General features: G+C 30.7%; 1 long non-coding RNA gene and 1 other non-coding gene across 2 annotated transcripts; both read right to left on the bottom strand.

Moving 5' to 3' along the window:
• Nucleotides 1–1,007: 1,007 nt before the first annotated feature.
• Nucleotides 1,008–4,575, bottom strand: LOC140863679 (uncharacterized). The gene is made up of 2 exons (XR_012144004.1): nt 3,977–4,575; nt 1,008–3,711 (listed from the first exon to the last, which is right to left on the bottom strand). It is a non-coding gene; the product is annotated as an uncharacterized lncRNA (long non-coding RNA).
• Nucleotides 1,392–1,485, bottom strand: LOC140870235 (small nucleolar RNA Z161/Z228). Its single transcript, XR_012147205.1, has one exon. It is a non-coding gene; the product is annotated as a small nucleolar RNA Z161/Z228 (small nucleolar RNA).
• Nucleotides 4,576–23,296: the final 18,721 nt, after the last annotated feature.

Raw genomic sequence — 23,296 nt, forward strand, 5'->3', positions numbered from 1 at the left:
AGTTAAAATTGAAATTTGTAACTTGGATGACTAAAATAACAAAATTAAAAGACCCAAAATGCAGTTGTTTCTTTTTAAATACATATATCGAGGCTTATCAAGATAGACGAATTTGATTTGAGTGGATTTAATTTCAAATCAATATATCAAATAAGATATATTCATTTGAATCAAAATTAAAAATGAATTATTTGAATCAGAAATCCTTTGTGTTGCCTAATTATATTTTTTTTGCTTTGAATTTTAAATCAATATTGAATAGTCACTATAAATCCATGAAATCCTACTACAAATCTAAATTCTTCAATTCAAAAATTATATAAATTATAATTAAAAATTTTAAAAATAAAACTCCGGCTCAAGTCCCTATATAAGAATCCATTATCCAAGCATATGATATATTAGTGAATATATTATTTAACCTCTACTCATATTGATGATCGAATATGATGAAATATTTCTCAGATCGAGCTTCAATAACGCTAAATTAAATTCGCTTGCACCTCCACTTATTATTGCAAACCCAAGTTTTCCAAAATCTGTTTTTATTTTTTTGTCAAAATAAAAATAAATTTTCCCGTTTAATAGTTAATATATTTTTGTCGGAGCCAATTTAAAAATACAGCGGCCTTTTGACTTTACAATACATTTCTGGCCTACATGGCATAAAGACCTTGTGTCTCAACTCTCAAATCTAAAATCAAAATTGCAGAATCAAAGCGTACAAAAGGACCCCTCCCATACGTGGCCTTTCCTCATTTACCTGATTACATTAATAATAATTAATTAAAAAATCCTATATCGAAATCAATTCGTGCAACATTGAATGTTGCATAAATATTCAACAGAAAACTAGATTTTTTTCGTTTCGAGCTCGAGACCAATCACATTAATCAAGCTTGAGATTGATTGGAATCCCAATAATTGAATTTAAAAATAAACATAAACAAATCCAAATGAAAAATGAGTGAAGAAAACATAAATTGGATCCTATGGACAATGCAAAGTTGACGGAAATGACTAACGGTAAAATAATTTATAAACATAGTACATCTCATTATAATTTGAACCAAATGGATCCAACGAAGTTGACGTGTAGTTTTGAATCCTTTGGCCCAAAGGCAACAATGTAATTGTACAAAAAAATGCTCTTAAAATAAAGGGACATCTCTCTCGGATCTATAGTATGGAATTTAACTCACCATGGAGTTATATGATTGCCATACTTTATTACCCATAAACCAGCAAATTGACAAGTATTATGGAAATGCTATTTCTAATATTGATAATAAGTTAAAAACGCAAAAGAATAATTCTAAATCCATAGAATACAATAGTCTATTAAGGTATAATGCCTTCACAATATCATATTAGAATCTGTATGTACAGAAACACCATCAGAAAATGGATTATCACATCAGCATCGACACGCTGGCGTCTCAGACGACCGTCGTGAGATTTAAATCCGCAATCATCCTTTGGCGTGTAGTTTCAGGTAGTTTAAATAAAACGTTGGCAGCAAACTCAGGACATCAAGGGAACTCTTTCTTTTGTAAACTCAAAACACTCGTATATCTAAATGACAATTTTGAACAAGCAAATAGAAATACTGCACTAATATTCCCTCCTTATATGCTCGGGTAGATACAAGATAAACCAATCCAGATTCAACTTAAGGAATGGACTGATATTGGGTGCTGCATTCATCTCGAAGGCAAAGCGAAGTACTAGAGAGTTCACAAATCAGACTCAATTTGTTTGTAAGCCCAAACCAGGCCATTGAACATCAATGGCCAAATTGGTTGAATGGGACCATTAAACCCTTCATACGATTACAATAAGAAATTCCAAAAACAAATTCCAAATTCATCGACAGTTCACTTTCAATGAATTCCAATTCCTATTCCAATTCCAATTCAAAATCCAAATCCAATATCTTTGATAGATGCCAGATTTTGGTAGAATATTTTATCATATAATTGTCATCATCCTATAAATGACTAAATGAGATAACAACGCAGCATTCATGTCCTTATCACAAGCATTACCACCGGTCTCAATAGCTTTTAGCTGGTGTACTTAACACGCACCCTTGCATATAGGTCAAAACCAGCTGATACAGGCATGCAATTATGTATACGATGTCCACACATGTTTATTGGATTGGCGACTAAGGTCAAGAATAAGTACTCAATACAAACTGAATGGAATAGAAAGGACACTGTTGAAGCTGAAGTTTGATATCAGAACATCTAGTCTGATATCAAATTAGAATATCAAGAGTCCTAACAGCTGAAGTTGGTCCGTGGGTTAAATATAGTTCCATATAACCGACCCAAAAAGATGCTTGATGATCTAATGGAGTTGCACCAAAAAGCTCTTACAATAAGGCGACATCCTCCTCGGATCTATCAGCTGTAATTTAGCTCACAATGGAAATATATGATAGCCCATACTTTCTTACCCATGACCCAGAAGATTGACAAGCATGATGGAAATGCTATTTGGTTTAATTTGAAAAAAAGGGTAAAATCTTAATGTGAATCTCCAAAGTTGCATTTGGATAAAAGGATTTGAATTTGAGAGAAGGATTCGAGGGAAATATTTTAAATGATTACATTTTGTAGAATTTGAAATCCATTATATCAGTTGATAATAAGGTAAAAATGTAAAGGAATGGATTTTAAATCCAAGGATTCCGAGCGTGTTAAAAAAGTTGTGATGGATTTGAAATTCTCCTGCCAACTGCACCCTATAAGGATTTTCATATAAATAACTGGCAAATACCTTCACAACATAGGACCAACTCTGACAACATTTTCTTCAATTTCAATGTCACATATCTGAAATGCATCCAAACGAACTGAAATTTAAAAAAAGTCAACAATAGTTAAAGCGAATCAAATGGGCAGATAAAATTTAAATGCGAGCAGGAACATGAATAAGTCTATTTCCATTTAACATATCAAAGATATATTACAATCCATATGTATAGATGTAAAACACCATCAGAAAATGGATTATCACATCAGCATTGACACATTGACGAGTCTAAGACGACCGTCGTGAGATTTAAATCCACAATCATCCTTTGGAGTTTAGTTTTGGGTACCACAAATAAAATATACCCCCTTCATAGTAGATTTAAATAAAACGCTGGCAGCAAACTCGGGACATCAAGGAAACTCCTCCTGTAAACTCAAGACATTAGGATATCTAAATGACAATATTTTGAGTAATTAAATAGAGAAATACTGCTCTAATATTCCCTCCTCATATGTTCAGGTAAATATAGGATAAACCTATCCAAATTCAACTGTAGGAATGGACTGATATGGGGTGCTGCGTTCATCTCAGAGGCAAAGTGAAGTACCAGAGAGCCAAACTTCAGACCCCACATGTGGACCAAAGGGAACAATGATATCAGGTTGAGAAAATTCGTAACATCGACATATTATTTAAACTATATGAGATACAAATATGTTGCTTCAGCCACTCGCCAGTAGTTTGTCATAGAAACTGTGTTGATCATTACATTATGACCAGCACATAGTGGTCGCAAGTCATAAAAATATAACTTAATCAGCATGTTTCGCAAAATCCTTAGCAGCTACAGCGAGTTTTGATCAAGACCACCATGACTGAGTGACTTCCAATCACCAGCTACAAGATAGCCATGAAAGGATACCCACAAGATGGTCGCTAGTGTCTCTGCAACAGCAAGTCTGTTATTTACTTGCCAATAGAGATAATAATATGTTGATGGTAAAAGTAAATAATATGGACGATTAGGAAAGGAGAAAAACAAATATTAAATCACGTGTTGCAACACATTTTGAATGGCAGGTTGTGTCACTAAGCAACAACAGTTGACATGCTTAAATTATATGTGTAGGAGAACTAAATATCATTTGATATCTTCACAAAAACAGATACCTTGAATGTCATACACACAATGGTTAAAACAAAAGAAAACCTGAAACAGTTGAGAAGAAAAGAATCGCCGATAGAACCCAGAAACTCTCATCCTGTGGATGTCACGAGATTTACGTTCTCGTTGTCTGACTATGCACATGCCTTGGGAAATCCCACCACTGCATAAAATGCGAAATTTTCAATTGATAACTCCATGGATCCTGCACATTTGACATTTTTTTCAACATAAATCAGTTGGAGAACATACATTTCTACCAAACAACCTCGCATAAATGATCATTAAAAAACATGCCATCTTTAACCCAAAAAAAAAAGATCACTCGCGTGTCCTGCTTCGGCTATAAACTGACGCACTACCAAATAATTAGTTATTTCACAAAGTGGTCAAACAGAGCCATGACGAAAAAAAATTCGCGTGTTCGGAAATTAATTCAGGCAGATCGGTGACACGACCACACAATCAAACAACGGAAGAAGTGATTAAGAAAACCTGGAAACGGAGTAGCGGCGTCCGGCGGCGTTGCCGAGCAGATCGATTTCGGTGGCGGCGGCGTTGCCAAGCAGAGCGGCTATTTATAATGGGAATGAGAAGTCCAGGGTTTTAGGCTTTAGCGCGTGATAATAAATAAACCCTAAGCCATTTTGGGAATTCATTATTTTTAAGATTAACTTAAAAATTTTGTGCAAACTATATATAATCTATATTATTTGAATTTCTATACTATATAATAATGAATTAACCCATTAGCATAACTATCTAGACGTTAATAAATTTATTATTTACCACTAATAAATATCATATTTCTTATTTATTTTCGATTTAAAAATAATTAAAATTAAAATATTAATTTATCTTTGAACATTATAAGAATTATTTTTACACACATATTTTTCCATATGAGGATTACTAGTATTAATGATAGGATAATTACTTTCAAAAAATATCTTTATCCTCTCAATATAAAATAAAAAAAATGTATATTATATTTTTTACACAAAAACTTGTGCGAGATGATCTCACATGTCAAGTTTAAGAGACAGATCTTTTATGTGAGTCATCTATTAAAAATATTATTTTTATGTCAAAAATATTAGTTTTTAGTGTAAATATGAGTAGGATTATCCGTCTGATAAAAAAACATATTTCTTTTTTTTAATGTTTTTAAAAGAGTGGTTTTATTTTTCTCAAAAACGATACTAGTTTCGTCGGATTTTATTTCTTAAACATAATTTTATGAGTAGGTTTACAGTGAGACATTCTCACTGATTTATATCTATGAAACATGTTTACCTAATCCATATATGCAGTGAAAAGTAATATATTTAACCTAAAATGTAATACTTTCTCATATGAGTTGAGATCCGTCACAAAATTGATCTGTGAGATCGTTTCATATAATTTTTTTGTGACGTGGGAACCCGCAGCCGCTATCTTTCGGTGCGCTTTGGGTAAATCCCCGAACTAACGCAATAGCCTGCAAACTACGCTAGTCAGGTAAATCACACTAGGCAAGCCCTTGTGCAAACTATATATAATCTATATTATTTGAATTTCTATACTATATAATAATGAATTAACCCATTAGCATAACTATCTAGACGTTAATAAATTTATTATTTACCACTAATAAATATCATATTTCTTATTTATTTTCGATTTAAAAATAATTAAAATTAAAATATTAATTTATCTTTGAACATTATAAGAATTATTTTTACACACATATTTTTCCATATGAGGATTACTAGTATTAATGATAGGATAATTACTTTCAAAAAATATCTTTATCCTCTCAATATAAAATAAAAAAAATGTATATTATATTTTTTACACAAAAACTTGTGCGAGATGATCTCACATGTCAAGTTTAAGAGACAGATCTTTTATGTGAGTCATCTATTAAAAATATTATTTTTATGTCAAAAATATTAGTTTTTAGTGTAAATATGAGTAGGATTATCCGTCTGATAAAAAAACATATTTCTTTTTTTTAATGTTTTTAAAAGAGTGGTTTTATTTTTCTCAAAAACGATACTAGTTTCGTCGGATTTTATTTCTTAAACATAATTTTATGAGTAGGTTTACAGTGAGACATTCTCACTGATTTATATCTATGAAACATGTTTACCTAATCCATATATGCAGTGAAAAGTAATATATTTAACCTAAAATGTAATACTTTCTCATATGAGTTGAGATCCGTCACAAAATTGATCTGTGAGATCGTTTCATATAATTTTTTTGTGACGTGGGAACCCGCAGCCGCTATCTTTCGGTGCGCTTTGGGTAAATCCCCGAACTAACGCAATAGCCTGCAAACTACGCTAGTCAGGTAAATCACACTAGGCAAGCCCTGTGTGACTGGCTAGTCCAAGAAGGTGTTGACATAGGGAATCGATTCATAGAATTTTTTATATGATGAGTACACCCACTGTGGGCACATTTGTAAACACCACTGCACCACTGAGGTGAGTTCCTACATATCCAATATGTGGACACCCACATTTCCTGGTACTGATCACAAAGGTGCACACAATGTGTGTTCACGTTATCAAAACTATACACACCACCTCGGTCGGTGCTCACAATGTCAAAACTCATAATATAGTGAGTGTCCTTTGTGAGCACGACTGATGTGACTTCCTGTATTGGACATATCTTCAGATGATGCTCAGAAGGTGCCCACAATCGATGGTCACAATAGCAATTTTTAGTCAATTTGGGTAAACAATCTGCAGGCAGCTGGAAATCAACGTTAAAAAATAATTGGTTCCATTCATTTTCTTATATCACAACAATGGTAAGATGGCGACAACAAGAGTCGGTACCACAACAACCAAGAAAGAACAATATTTTTAATTGTATTCTAACATGTTCAAAGAATTCCCATCATCGATTAGTTGACAACAAGCCAAACAAAATTAATCAAACATCACTATATAAGGCTATGAGTATAACCCAGGATGTTAATTGCTAAAATGTTCTAAGAAAATAGTACTCCTCGTCGCTTTTCTTTGTCATAGACAAGAAACAAAATAATTTTCACAATTTTTTGCTACCATTTTTTGAGAATTTAATGAAAGAATAAATCAAAACAAAATCCTTGTGAGATTATAGAAAAAGTACCACTCATGAGAATTCTGCACAACACTCCTCGTCGCGTTCCTGGGTCACCTTCAACACACACGAATGCATAAATCAATGCACTAATCATAATCAGACCCCAAAAAAGGAGAAGAACAACAACAATTCCGATTCATTCGATCAATATTACGATTTCATTTGATTTTGATATTACAGATAGATTATTTATGAAAATGATCCAAATAGGTTAAGGATGAAGAGACTCACGGTGGCTCACAATGGAGGAAGACGATAGTTTGGTTGACCTAAAATGTAATACTTTCTCATATGAGTTGAGATCCGTCACAAAATTGATCTGTGAGATTGTTTCATAAAATTTTTTATATGGTGAGTGCATTCCCCGTGGGCACATTTGTAAACACCACTGCACCACTGAGGTGAGTTCCTTTATATCCAATATGTGGACACCACTAGAGACGGAGCCAGAGGGGGGGGGGGGGGGCAGTGGGTGTAACACCCAGTATTTTTAGTACGTAAATTCACATGCATAATTAGGGATTTTATTTATTTAAAAATTTTAGATTATGGGTTATGGAAATTTAATTATTTTATCGCGTAGACGGGACCGTGGACGGACGAGATGACAACTTTCTATCCAAATTATTTTATGAGTCTTTTAGGAGCCCAAAAATATTATTTTGAGTTTTATTTCCTCAAAATTATCAGTATTTAATTTTATATAATTTTAGGAGTCCATTTTTATCCAAATTTAGCCAAAATATTGACTTTTAATTACCTTTAAAATTCCCTAAAATAAATATTTCAGGATTTTAATCAATTGTTATGTTAGTTAGTATTTTTAAAAGTTAAGATTATCTTATTTATGTTATTATCTCCCTATATTAGTTATTAAAATCCTATCTACCCAAATTAAATCCTAAATCTACCCCAAACCTCACGTTCAATCCTTTTCTCTAAAACCTAGCCGCCTCCCTCCCCCATTATTCATCTCCTTCATCGACCAAGTAGCCTCCAAGAAGGACTCCATAGCCTCGATATTTTTGAAGCATCAAGAAAGGTTGTTCGTCGTACCGTCGTCCCGGAAACGTTCTACGCACTTTGCCCTATTAATTCTACGGTGCAAGGCATGTTTTCTTTCACTTTTCTTTCACCATATCAGTGTTATATGTGTGTGTTGGGTATGCATCAGTTTTTATTCAAGGATTTTCAGAAAATAATAGAGATGGGTTGAATGTATGCACTTGTTCATGTTTTTGTGAATCATGCTCACGTTTTTGGCTAGGGGGCGTGCATGGATGCTGGTCAGGGTTGTCAAGGGGTTCTTCGGGGTCCTTAGGCTAGCTTGGCTTGGTCGGTTATGGGCTAGGTAGAGGCCTGGGCGAGCTGGTGCAAGAAGAAGCCATGGGGTGCGCAGGTTAGGGTTTCTGGAAGGGGGGTTCGGCCTTGGGCTAAGGTGAAGGGCTGAGGCCGAACCAGGGCAGGTTAGGACCTCCCAGACGTGGGCTACGTCTGGGCGGCGGCGCTCCGGCCAGGGGCGGCCGGAGCTGGCCGGTAGCAGACCAAGAAGGTCTGCTGCTCACGGCCGCAGCTAAGGTAAGGGAGGGGGTGTTCGGGGTGTAGGGATTTGGGGGATCCGGGTCAGGTTCAGTAGTCATGGGTCAAGTCTAGTGGGTCCGGGTTAAGTGAGTCGGGCTCGGATATTTTTATTTTTAAGTTTTAAGTTTAATTAAGTGTTAAATGGGCCTAATTAAATCCAAAAAATTTAATTGGGTTCCATTTAATTATTTGGGTTAAATTTAATTATTATTGGGTTTAAATAAATTTAATTAAGTTAGTCCAATAATTTTTATGGGCTTGGGGGCCCATGGAAGTTATTGGGCCAGTCTTTGGGCTTTTGGGCCCATTGGGCCAGATTAAGTTGTTATTGGGCCAAGTATGTGCTAATGAGCTTTAATTGATTTATTGGGCTTAGAAATGTGTTAATGGGCTTAAGAATGTTAATGGACCAGTCTCAGTGTTAATGAGCCAGAATTTAAGAAAAGAGGCTTGAGTGTTAGGGCCAACAGTCCAGCACAAACCATGAGAAATTGCATGTGTTCTAAATATATATTTAATTATTTTATGCATGAATGTTATTTTAGTATTTATATGTTAGTATAAAAATTAAATTAAATATATATGAAGGACACACATTTTATTTAAGTACATGCATTCATGAAATAATTTTATGGCATGATTTAATGTTTAAGGTTGAGCTAGAAAATAATTTTTATGTTGGAAGTTGAAGTAGTGTGACAATTTAAGGGGGACAAGTCCCCATATGTTAAGGACAGTTTACTGTCAATTTAAGGGTAGTTTACTACCAGTAAGAGGTGATTCGTCACCGCCGCGTACGTTGGTTTTAAGAGACTGATCAGTCGAACTTTTAAGTTTAAGGTTACACTACGGATATGACCATGCGATGTTAGAAAAATGTTATGCTCAACAATGTTTATGTATGTAATATATGATTATATTTAAGATCAAGTTTAAGTAAGATTTTAAGTTATAATTCATAATTTTTAAGCATGCTCATTCATGTATATGTTATGTATTAGTATTCCAGTTATTTAAATTATTTTAAACTCTTGTTATGTTAGCATGTTGGGTCTCTAGGCTCACTACACTTATATGGTGCAGGTGAGTACGTAGAGGAAGATGTAGTTCCTACCGGTGGTGAGGACGTATGAGCGGACATGCAGTGATCCCCCGTGACCGTCGGCTGAGTCCTTATGAACATTTTTAAGAATTTTTAAACTCTGTTTCTTATTTATTTCTTTTATGTCTTTCCAGTGGTGAATTTTAGTACTATTTTTATTAAATAATTTTTATTACATGCAAACTTTTAAGTGGATTGTTTGACAGTATTTTATTTAAGTTTGACTCAGTTATTTAAGTAAAAATGTTGTATTTTATTTATGTTATTTTTAAATCTGTTTATTATGTGCATATATGTATGGACATGTATGTACATCTATTTTACTTAGTATTAAAAAAAAAAAAAATTTCGCATATGTTATTTTAGAATGTTTGGGTCGTTTCAGTGGGGGCCGTCGCCCCCCCCCCCCTCCCCCCTCAATTTTTTCAATTTTTTTTTGGTATATATTGTATATAAATTATATCATACTAGCATAATCGCACACACGCATTGCGTGCGTATAAAATCATATAATATATTTAATATTGCATGTTATGTATAAATATTATTTTTTCGATAATATTTAACTTTATTTATTTTTATTTATAAACTAATATAAAAATAAGTTTAAAATTTATTTATCAATTTATGTTATCTATAATGCTTAGTTGAGAAAAATATGAAAATTTGAAATATTAAAATTTAAAAAAAAACAAATAAAAATAAAAGAGTAATATTTATATCACATAAGGGTAATTTTGGCAAATGAAAAGATGGTGTCTAAGTGGGAGATTCTTTATATATAGGAAGAGATATATAATTAATTAAATAAATAAATTAACATTTTTCGTACATTTGTGAGATCAATGTATATTTTTCATTAATCTCACAATAATAGACTCTAATACAAAAATTCAAATAATATGAATCATATTTAATTGCAAAGATATTGAAACAAATGTATTTAACGGTTTAACAAATAAAAAACAGTTATCTTTAAATAAGTATTTATATTATTAAATCTGATTTCTTGTACTATCATCAATTTTTAAATGCATAAAAAACTACTAAAATTCTAATCACTATTCTAAAAAACTGAAAAATAATATAAATGTTAGTATGTCATAGATATATTAGTTAGATTAATTTAACTATTTCAATTTTAATTCCATAGAACGTGGAGTTTTAGGTGTTAAATTTGTAATTAAATATGAAAGATTTATGTTTTAACATTTATTCATTGATATTACACTTATACATGTTTTGTTCAAAATTTTATAATAAATTTAATCATTACTTATTTTGAAATTGTATATAAAAAAATCGAGTATAATAATTTATCTAAATATAATATACATGTAAATAAAAAAATTTACATATTATCTGCATGTTAAATATTTTCTTTTCATTTATTAAAATTTAATTTTAGTATTTTAAATATAGAAAAACTTTGAAATAATTATTTTAATTTTTACATAATTTAATATAAAATCACATATTTAATTTTTATTTAAATTTCTTTATAAGAAATTCAATTTTTTTTTTCAAAATTTTAATAATTTTTTCTCAAATATATGAGTCAAAATTATTTTTTTATATTATTATGTATATATATATTTTAAAATTTTTAATAATCAATAATCACATAACAATAAATTCGCCCCCCTCACTACAAAAATCCTAGCTCCGTCCCTGGACACCACATTTGCTGGTACTGATCACAAAGGTGCACACAATGTGTGTTCACGTTATCAAAACTATATACACCACCTCGTTCGGTGCTCACAATGTCAAAACTCATAATATAGTGAACGTTCTTTGTGAGCACGACTGATGTTAGTTCCTGTATTGGACATCTCTTCAGTTGATGCTCAGAAGGTGCCCACAATCGATGGTCACAATATCAAAACCTTGTATACACACAACACACTTACATATATGATGACTTGTAATTTATTTGACACTAATATCTTAAATTTAAAATGAATTTTGGAGCTCGACACTTAATTATAATATTTTCTCCCCAACTAAAAAAAAACACATGTATATCATGTCCCTTTACTTGTGATGCCGAAAGGCCCAAGACATAAACTTTTGTCAATATTATGTGAGCTTGATAGCGAAAAACCTAACCGTATGCATTCAAAAAGATATCTCACATATGTTTCATCAATCACTAAAATTTTATTACATTAAAGGTATTACTTCATTTGTCCGATATATTTAAACTTATTCGTATGAATTAAGAAAATTATTGGAAAACAAATTTTATGGAGAAAATTCTCATTTTATCTTTATTTAATTAATAGAGCTAGAGTGGTAAAAGAATGGAGGAACTAATACCAAATATAGATATCGGACAATATATTTGAAATAGATGAAAAAAAATTGGTCTTTATTTGTAAGGGATAATTTTATCATACCTTTACAAGCATTACCCCAATGATGTATTTAAGAGTGGTAATGTATCAATATTTGTGAGGTCCATTGAAAAATAGTAAGACTCACATGTAGGAGGGCAAACGAGCCGAACTACTCGTGAGCAGCTCGCGAGTAGCTCGGTTAAAACTCGAATCGAGCTCGATTTGACCGAGCTCGAGCAGCTCGAACATACATTGAGCTCGAGCTCGAGCTTTCAATGTATGTGATCGAGTAGCTCACGAGCAAGGGCGGCCCTGAGGTAGGGCGAGCCGGGCGACCGCCCAGGGCCCTCCCTTGAGACGAGCCCCCAATTATCTTTAAATTAGTATTTATATTAATACTTATATAATTTTAGTTAATAAAAAATTATATGAAAAAATAAAATAATTGATTGTATATTTTTATAGCAAATTAACTTTTACTTTATCAATTAAATCACCATAAACTCTGGGTACCCATTATTATTATTATTATTATTATTATTATTATTATTTTTAATTCATCTTTTTTCCTCCTGCGGTCCAAAATTTAACGCAAACCTCAATTAGTTCAATGGTAGACATATCGTTAAATTTTTTTTTTACTTATTATACTATTAAACCATGATAATTACTCATATTGTAACTTTGAAATTGTGTGATTTTACAAAAAAGTAACATTTTTTTTCATTTTATTCATTTACTAATTATTAATTGATTGTTGAGTTGTTATTTTATTAATTCATATTACACTAATTTATTATTCTCCTATACATGTTTATTTTTGTTCATTTTCGAGTTTATTATTTAGTATTATTTTTATATTGCATATGAGTTTAGTCAGCATAGTTTTATTCTTGCACAATTATTCATCGTACGTAAAATGTAAAAAAAAATGATGACTTTGCTTCAAAAAATGCGACAAGAGTGTATTTTAAATATTATTGGTTGTTGAATAAGTTATTTTAAAAAATTATGTAGAACGTTTGTGATGTTTAACTTCTTTAATTACATAGTATCGTTTACTTTGACTATAATATTCGATTGGTTTATATATATATATATATATATATATATATATTTATATATATATATATATTTAATTATGATGCCCAACAACTATACCCAACTTCGTGCCCACAATGTACAAATCAACTCACCTATTGTACATGGTGGACACGGAGTTGGGCAGCATAACAAAACTCATATATATATATATATATATATATATATATATATATATCACTATGCTCAAATTAATTAAATGATGAATTTTTTTATTCACCCCGGGCCTAATATACATCAGGACCGCCCCTGCTCACGAGCTACTCGAACACACACTTATATATAATATGATATAATGTAATATAATATAAATATATAAATATAATATATATAATATTATATTTATTTGTTTATTCATGTATTATTTATTTATATATACTTATTTATTTATTTTTCGAGCTCGGATAACTCGAACTATAGTCGAGCTCGAGCTCGGGTAGTATTATACTCGGGCTCGACTCGACTCGATTGCACCCCTACTCACATATATTGATAGATCTCAATCCTCGAATCTGTCTTCAAACCGTGTCTGTATAGGTAAAATCTCACTTATCGTTTGTAGGACCAATGGAATAAGTAACTAGAATACTTATTAAAGTTAAACGTCTTTATTGACTAAATTAATTAGTATGGTTGTGAAAAATGCTACAGAAATTCCCACACCTCCTGTAATCATCCAAAATTATATACTACATTTTTTAATATATATTTTATATCACATATATCATTTAAATTTCAAAAACAATAACTTTCATTTTATTTATTTTTTTTAAAAAAAAACTAGTTAATTTTCTATCACATATATGGTCAATGCTTTATATCTCACATAACGCCATGATTCTAAATTTAGACCAAGTTTAAAGTTTAAAACCCAAGTATAACAAAATATTTATATATCAACATTTTTTTAAAAAAAAAACAACACGTGTATACCACCTCACTTGCAGTGCATTAATAAATATATCTCATCGAGAAGAAACTTATGTTTGATCTTAGATGATAACGAAAAACCTTGTCTCAATGTATCCATACTATTTTATAATAGTTGAGATATCTACACTAACTTTTCATTTGAGGACACCATCTTTTGTTCCAATTTTATCATTTCTTTATTTACCCTTAAATTAGGATTTTTTTTTCTAAAAAAATTAATTTGTATTTAATGTTTTTTTTTTTTTTGTAAAAGCCGCGTGTTGTATTTAATGTTTATATTTGACTTGCATTTTATTTTATTCACTTGCTATATAATGTAAACTGCATTATCGAGAAAGATCGGAACAATTATATTTCGATTATTTCGCAACCATTTGAATTTTAAATTGATTTTTTTATAAAAAAAATTCACACATTATTTTCTTTTATTGTTGAGTAAATATTACACATAATATTTTTATAATAAAAACTTCATCGTATCATATTAAAATATATATTAAGGTTTAATCATTTCACACACGCAACGCGTATGTCCCATTCGCTAATATATATAAAAAAACAATGCAATTTAAAAAAAGAAAGAAAGAAAAAAACACAGCACGTACACATGTCACATCAATTAAATAACATCTGATCAATACAGCGTTAAATCTATAAATTATTTAATAGACATTGATTTCTATTTACAACTTGTGAAAACTGAACAATTATTTTCGTCCACACGTGATTCTTGAATTAATATGTTGGTCTTAACATTTTTAATTGGAAATATTAAACCTAAAATATTCGAACCCGAATAACTCGACCCGAAGTCACGTTTCTCTACAGGCTTTTTGAACCATTATATGCTTTAATTATATGTACACGGAGTTTTCTTATCGTCCAGCATAAGAATAAGAGCACCGTTGCAACTAAAAAATTGGAACACTCGATCTCGATGAAAAACGGTCGGAGGAATTTTGAGGAAATTATTGAATTCAATGCATGTATAAATTGTCAATTGAGGTGGAAATAGTGATGAGTTTTAGATTCGACGACGGGAACAAGGAAAATATCTCCGGAATAGAAGAGATATGTGTATAAAATAATAAGCAATTGATGTTTAATTACGACTCGTGAGAACAAAAGAATTATCTTCTAGCTATCACACATCTATGTTATTCTTAGGCTATGTTTACTTTCCTTTCCTAGGGCCAAGATGGTCTCTTTCTTCCTTCCCTTATTCCCGCTGCAGTTGATGGAGAAGCATTGAGCAAGGCAAGGAGTCGAGACAGTCTTAGCTACAATCTCTGCCCTTATCTGAGTATCTTCCAACTCGTCTGAAAACAGAATAGTCGTCTCTTTTCAAGGGAATAAGAGTGAAGGATAATGCGCGTCATCGTCTTCTGAGGAGAGATGGGTGATTATCATGTGATAAGACTATTAATACTAATTCATCCTATGTTTACTTAGAAATTTACAAAAATTCCTAAAATCAAGGGCCCGTTAATAATTAGATTTGAGCATGATTTTTAATCCTCAATTTCATTAAGGATAAATAATCTATGGCTTGTATAAATGGAAAGAAAGTTAGAAAACTCCCAATATACCATTATTTTTAATCATTTCTATCATTTTTAAAGGGTAAAATTGTAAAATTTTGTTTAATCACAATTCTAATCACAATCGTAATCAATTATAGTAAACAAATTATTATTTATCCATAACACTCTATACAATATCTAATTAGTTTAATAATCACATAATAAATTATATCTTCACAATCCTATCAATATAAGTAAACGTAGGGCACCCAGTTACAATTGCTGGGGTGATGTTTTAATTTTTTTTTTTTATATATATAAACCGGTTTCAAAATAGTTTGAAGCGCAAGGGCGGGAGCGCACTCCCCTTTTTGGGACGCGAGCGTCAACAACAGGCAGTAGTGGTCTCGATGTCATCTTTATTTTTTTAAAATATATTTTTATTCCTTATTATTATTTTTTATTTGTGTAAACTACTATATCTGATAGGAATTAATTATCTGTTCAACAAAAATTGAACCGTTCTGACTTCTGAATTCTGTAATTTTACATTTAATTTACAACTACTATTTTTTCCCTATAAATATCCCTCTCAATTCTTCATTTTTTAATCAATTTAATAATATCCCTCTCTACCTTTCCTTCATTTTTTTAAAAATATTTTCATAATTTTGTCCAACATGGATGAAAATTACAATATACCTTTTATGAATTGTATGAACTCTTCAAATACTGAAAAAAATCAATCTTCTCAAAATTCCACGTTCATCCTCCCAATACTCTCAAAATTTATCTTCCATGCGTACCACAACTTCCTCATAATTTTCAGACTCCTCCAAAATTTTTAATTAATTCGAATAATGTCCACCAAACTCCACATAAAATGAATCCTCATGAATAATTTTCGATGATGTGCTACTTCACATGGGGCCTCCACTCCTCCTTATGGATTTCATAATCTAGCAACATCCACATTCCCTTCAGAAGAATCAATAAGGCCTAGCTTAGATGCTGCAACACCAACTTCTGTATCGGAGTCTCAATTTCCGCCACATTCGTCTATGTTTCGACTCGATGAATTACCCTTGATAGGAATACAAAGACAAGCTATGAAAAAGATGATTGAAAAAAGAAGGAGGTTGCTTGGTCACTGGAAGAAGACAAGATGCGCTCGCAAGGTCATGGATTTCTATAAGCACCGATCCAATGACCGGCAATGCAAAAAAAAAGAAACTTTTCTGGAAACGTATTACAGAGGAGTGCAATGAACATCGTCATGTTGAAACTGCGGAGACAATTGAAGCCGATAAATCACATTTTTTAAACTTTCAAAGGTTGGTGAGTGAGTTTAGTGGAAGCTATAATAAGTGGCATATCAACCATGCAAACGGTTGGAATGACGATGATATACAAACCAAGACACATGAAAGAGTGGATGAATAATAAAAAGAACAAACCTTTCAAATGCAACAATGTTTGGAGAATTCTAAAAGAATTTGAGAAGTACGCTTCACAATCAGGAGTAGGGATGACAACAGGGCGGATTCGGGGCAGGTTTGGGCAAACCTGGAACCCGTACCGTCCTTTGAACCCGACGGATCCAATTCGGGTTAGACCCGTTGGATCCGTCAATTAAAATATAATTTAAATTTTATTGAACAAAAAATTTAAATAAGTTAAAAAATTTAAAAAAAAAACCATCATTACATTTATTTTTCAAATTTATATTAATAATATTTAGGACAAAAAATATTATCACAAATTAAAATGTATCATTTTTATTTAATTAATAATTAATAACAAAATAAAAATCATAATAATATATTTTTATATTAAAAATATCATAATATATTAAAATTATTTCAATCTAAAAATATTATAAACTCAAATTAGAAATAAAGTATTGATTAGTTAATATAAATAATATAATTATATATTATTAATATATATTTTCAAACATGTTTGGAGAATTGGAGGGGCGGGGTGGATCCGGTCAAACCCGGGACCTGTCCTGAAACCGCTTGTGGACCCTCTTGATAGTGTTCAATGCGGGATCGGATTTAGACCCGACCCATTGTCATCCCTAATTAGGAGACAATCACTTCATAAAAAAACAAGGACATCTGCATCAGGAGCACACACGTCATCTTTTAATTTGGACACGAGTGTTGATATGGATGAATATATGAAGTCCGCACTCTTTCAATTGGCCAAAAAGCAGCTAAGATGAAGGGTAAAACAAAATTTACAACATTGGAAGAGATGAAAGATAATATGGAAAATGTATTGGGAAAATTTACAGAGTACACTCACCGAAAATTAGATAAATTAGAGGGTATGCTAGCTACTAATTAAAACAAAAAATCTAAAGTCTTCCTATTTGTACTAAAAAAAAATAATTGACTGACGAACAACTTCGTGTGCATCTCTATTTATGCTCGTGAAATGATTAAAAAAAATGGTGTATGTAGTAGATTTGGATTTGTAGTTGTATTTGTGTTTGTATATTTGTATTTGTAGATGTATATATATTCCTTTGGATTTGTATTTGTATTTGTACTTGCATTATATGTCGAGTTTTTGTATTTTTTTTTAATTTCATCATTTAATGTTATTTTCTCAATTTATGTAATTTAGTTTTCATTAAAATTGATTTCAACTTATCCAAACTAGCCAGCACATACTAATTTTTAGAGTTTTTTTAGTTTGTTTTTGTAAAATTATTAATTTTTTAAACAATGTAAAATTTAAATACTATTAAAATATTACATTGAAAATATTAAATATATGGTAAATGAAATTATAAATAAGGATAAATGAAATTTAGATTAAAAATAAGAGTATTGAAAGTGAGATTCATAAAAAATTTGTTGAAGAATTGTATGATAATGAAAAAATGTTTAAAAAAAAGATGGAGTTTTTAACTTTGATGTGACAACGACGTGACATAATATAAACTTCACGCAATTTATGGTTATGGTTGCATATGCCCTTATATGTATAGTAGTTCTTAATTTCATGTGGTTACATAAATGAGGATCCAATTTTGAATTCTAGAATCTATACATTGAATTTAATTAATTACTAGTATAATATATATGGAGATTTGATTTTTTTGGCAATTACTGTAGGCACCTACATGAGCACCTGTCACATGACATCTTGTACATCTAATTCATATGACATCTTGTATATCTAATAAGTGAATGACATGCATGTCAGCAAGTGCTATATATCTACTCATGGTGATTGTCAAAAAGATCAAAACTCTATACACACCCACACCACCACTCTTCACACGTTTTGGAATTAAAAAAAAATGCACCAAAAGTTAGTTAAATATTAGTCTCTCTCTTAATTAATTAATAGGAATACTAGTACTCAGTGTATAGCTCATTTTTTTAACGAAAATAAAAAAATAAATTGTGAAATAAAATATACAAAATTGAAATTTTCGTTTATAAATATCCACCAAAAGAATATAACATTTCTTTAATTAAAAAACTATAAAACTAATTTATGGTAAATTTGACATTGCGATGAACAATGTTCATTAATTACTAAAAGGTTTCAAGTTCATAATTTTTCACCGACTGCTGAATATTAGAAAATTAAAACGGGAATAATTCCAAAAAGAATAAATTCTTAAAGAGAGGTGAAGAAATCATACCAAATCGGTAGGCATTTGGCATGCAGCAAAATGTGTGAACTTGAGGCCAAAATTCCTGCAACCACACATTCTTTGCTTCCTCTAAATATGTCAAGAAGAAGAAATTTACGTTTCTTTGCATTTGCCACCTCATTTCCCGATAGTTGAGTCCAACACAACATAAATTAGTAAATTAAGTAATTTGAACTTGTAGTCAACTATCTAGTTTTTAAACATATCGCCTCTGAATACTCTCAAAATACGATTAATATAACATTTGAATCTGTTCAAGAAGTTCACAAATCGACTCAATTTGTTTGTAAACCTAAACTAGATAATTGATATCATATTAGAATATCACAATTGCTCAAGTTGGTATATATATGTGGGTTAAAAAAGATAGTTCCATATATACGAGCCGAGCGAAAAGAATCACATCTAAGACCATCTCCAGCAGCACACTGAAATAGTGTGCTGCTGGAAATTAGTGCAAAAATGAGCTCCAGCAGTGAACGACAAATTGGCGATTTTTTGGAGTTGTGAACAGTGCAACTCCAAATTTGGAGTTGTACTGTTCACAACGGCAAATTATTTTTTTTAATTTTATTTTATTACCTTTTTGTTTATGGATTTTATGGTTCATTTGTTGTTATTTATTTTCATTTTTTTATAATTTGTTTTTTAATAACATTAATAATATTTTACATATCACTTTTAAATTAATAAGTGGCATTGAAATATTCAAATTATTTTATGCAATATTATATTTTAATTTGGTTGATATTTCATTCAACTTCAAAAATATTATTTAATAAACTATATACGAATTCATATAATTGTTAATTAAATTTACCACATTAATTTATATAATAAAAATAATTTATAAAATATACGTAAAAATAAAGAATATTATGGAATATTCTTTTGGTGTAGAGATTTGGTGAAGACTGCTGGAGATGAAGTATTAGTTACACTATATTTTACATAATAATAGTGTAAAAATTGCACTATTTTAGTGCTAACTGCTGGAGATGGTCTAATGGAGTTGCACAAAAAATTTCTTACAATAAGGCCGGGACGCCCGGCCCCCTCGGATCTATTTTAGTTATAGTATCGTGGCATAAGCAAATGCATAAAATGAGTAGGGGTGGGTCGGTATGGTATACCGTACCGAATATCGGATACTGTATACCGTACCAAAAAAATCGGTATGGAATTTTTCCATACCGATACCGTATCATATACCAAGTATACCGAATTTTTGGTATACCGAACTTTCGGTATGGCGAAAATCTATACCGTGTACCGATATCGAATTCAAAAAAAATTCGGTATACCGAAAAAAATTCGGTATACCGGCAAAAAAGTCGGTATACCGAAAATTTTCACATATATATATTTTTTAAATTTTTTTTTTCGGTTTTTCGGTATATACCGGTATACCGAAAAAAAAAATTATCATACCGATACCGATACCGATACCGAAAATTTCGGTACGGTATCGGTATACCAATTTTTTCGGTAATTTTGGTAATTTTTTCGGTACGATTTTTCGGTATTTCGGTATTTTTCTCCACTCCTAAAAATGAGTCAATGACCAGTCATAAAGTATATAAATCTAATACCTATTGATTGTGTCGATAATGAATAGAACAATTTTATTTTTTTAAAAAAAACAAAGAGGCTTCAATTTTTGGGCCAATGTGCAGTATTCTAAAAAGCTCGCTTAAGCGACTAATAAATATAACAATTAAAAAAAAAGAGGCTTCAATTTTTGGGCCAATGTGCAGTGTTCTAAAAAGGTCGCTTAAAATTTAATATACATAAGTTTGATTAAGCAACCACTTTTTAGAAGGGAAAATTTCATTTATTTTTTAAAATGAAAACATTTTTATAAATATATATATTTATAGTTTAGACTTTAGAACTTGAATTATCTATTAAATCATATATTTATGGTTAATATAACATTTTATTTAATGTTTGTTTTAAAATAAATAAAATTATAGTAAAAATTAAAAAAGTTTTTTCACGCTTAAGCTCGTTCTAAGCTCACTTAAGTTTGAAAAGCTAGAACCTTGACCTCCACGCTTCGACGCGCTTCACGCTTTTTAGATTCTTGTCAATGTGATATATCGTACCAATCGAACATTTACCTAATTAATTTAGGCAGTGTTTGCAACCTCTAAAAAAAAATGATTATGAATTTTTCCGGAACAAAGTCAAGCCCAATGATATATATTTAACACACATTCTCAACTTTTCTAGAGAAACATAAAAAAATACATGCAATGCCACACAAATCTACCAATTGGTTTCAAGAAGATAGCAGCTCCGGCAATTGCTCAGCTCCGGATATCGGGAAGCAAGTGCTTCCGATCCACTTGAAATCGTCTATCATCGGGAAATAATGCTCAGTAAAATTATTTCAATAAAGTTATTAAAAAAACTTGCACATTTTTTGCACCCTAATGGCTTCACTAACTGACAAAAATATTATTCCACGATACTTGAAATCTGAGGTTGTGCTTGGATTGAGGTATTTGATTTGAGAGTGGATTTCAAATAAATGGATTTGAAAATCCATTGATTTGAATCCATTGTTTATTAAATCTCTTGCTTGGAATAACATAAAATTTTAAAGTGGAATTTTAAATCCATTGATAAGAAATATATTGTTTGTTTAAAAAATTTAAGAATTTCAAATAATAGAAAAGTTTAATATATTATTCTTTATATATTTTGAAAATAAAATTAGTAATATGATTACAAAATAACCATGTTCAATTTAAAATAATATCAATTTAAACTTTATTTATTTTCATTGGATTAAATGTTAAATTAACATAATAAACTTTAAACAAAATATTTATGTTTTTCGAAAATACAAATATATAATTTATTATAATATTAAAATTCAATTTCTTTTTCATCATACTAGTAACATAAAAAAATATTTTTCGTGCATTAGAGATTTTTATTTTTTTGGTATTTTTATTTTTATGATGATTTTTTTTTCCGAAAAAAATGATACCTAAAAATTTAATTAAATACATTATATTTTAAAAACAAAAATCCTATGACCTAACGGATCAATTAATTGATACGGATCTCCCGCCTAATCTGGCTCAAGAAAAAAAATTATTTTTCATGTCAAAATTATTATTTTTCGTTGTAAATAAAGATCAGATTGACTAATTTCACAAATATATATTGATCGTGAATTGATAGTACCGTTGTTATTCATATCTATCCTGTGTACTCATCAGAGTGTTAATTTTTTTAAAAAATTATGTTGCTTTTCAAGTTGTAATAAAAAATAAGGGAAAATTTTTTTTTTTTATCTGTATATTTATCATTTTGTGATTTCGATCATCTGTAGTAGGGGTGCAAACGAGTCGAGTCGAGTATCATACTACTCGAGCTTGAGCTCGACTTGTATTTGTCTACTTGAGCTCAAGCTCGAGCTCGATCGAGTAACTAATTTTATACTCGAACTCGACTCGTGTATATTTCGAGTTACTCGAGCTCGAGCTCGAAAAATAAATAAATATATAAATAAATAAATATGAATAAATTATATTATATTATATTATATATATTATATTATCGAATAGCTCGCGAGCTACTCGAACACACATATTTAATACTCGAGCTCGAGCTCGATTATATGTTCGAGCTACCCGAGCTCGGTCAAACCGAAAGCGAGTCGAGTTTTGACCGAGCTGCTCACGAGTAGCTTGACTCGTTTGCACTTTGCACCCCTACTATATGTGGTAAGTTTTTTGTGTTTTAGTCCGTATCTTTTTTTTTTGGGCAATTTTACTTCTTTTTTCTTATGAACGCTGATGTGACACCAATGCCGCGTTGATGTGGAGTTGATAGTGCCATGCACATAAACATTTTTGACGAAAAAAAATAAAATTGCCCAAAAATAGAAACATGTAGTATGAATAAAACTGAAATATGAAAACAGAGAGATCAAAACACAAAGCGACCAAATTATCA

Source organism: Henckelia pumila, chromosome 4 (genome assembly GCF_033568475.1).
Source record: "Henckelia pumila isolate YLH828 chromosome 4, ASM3356847v2, whole genome shotgun sequence".
Lineage (NCBI taxonomy): Eukaryota > Viridiplantae > Streptophyta > Magnoliopsida > Lamiales > Gesneriaceae > Henckelia > Henckelia pumila.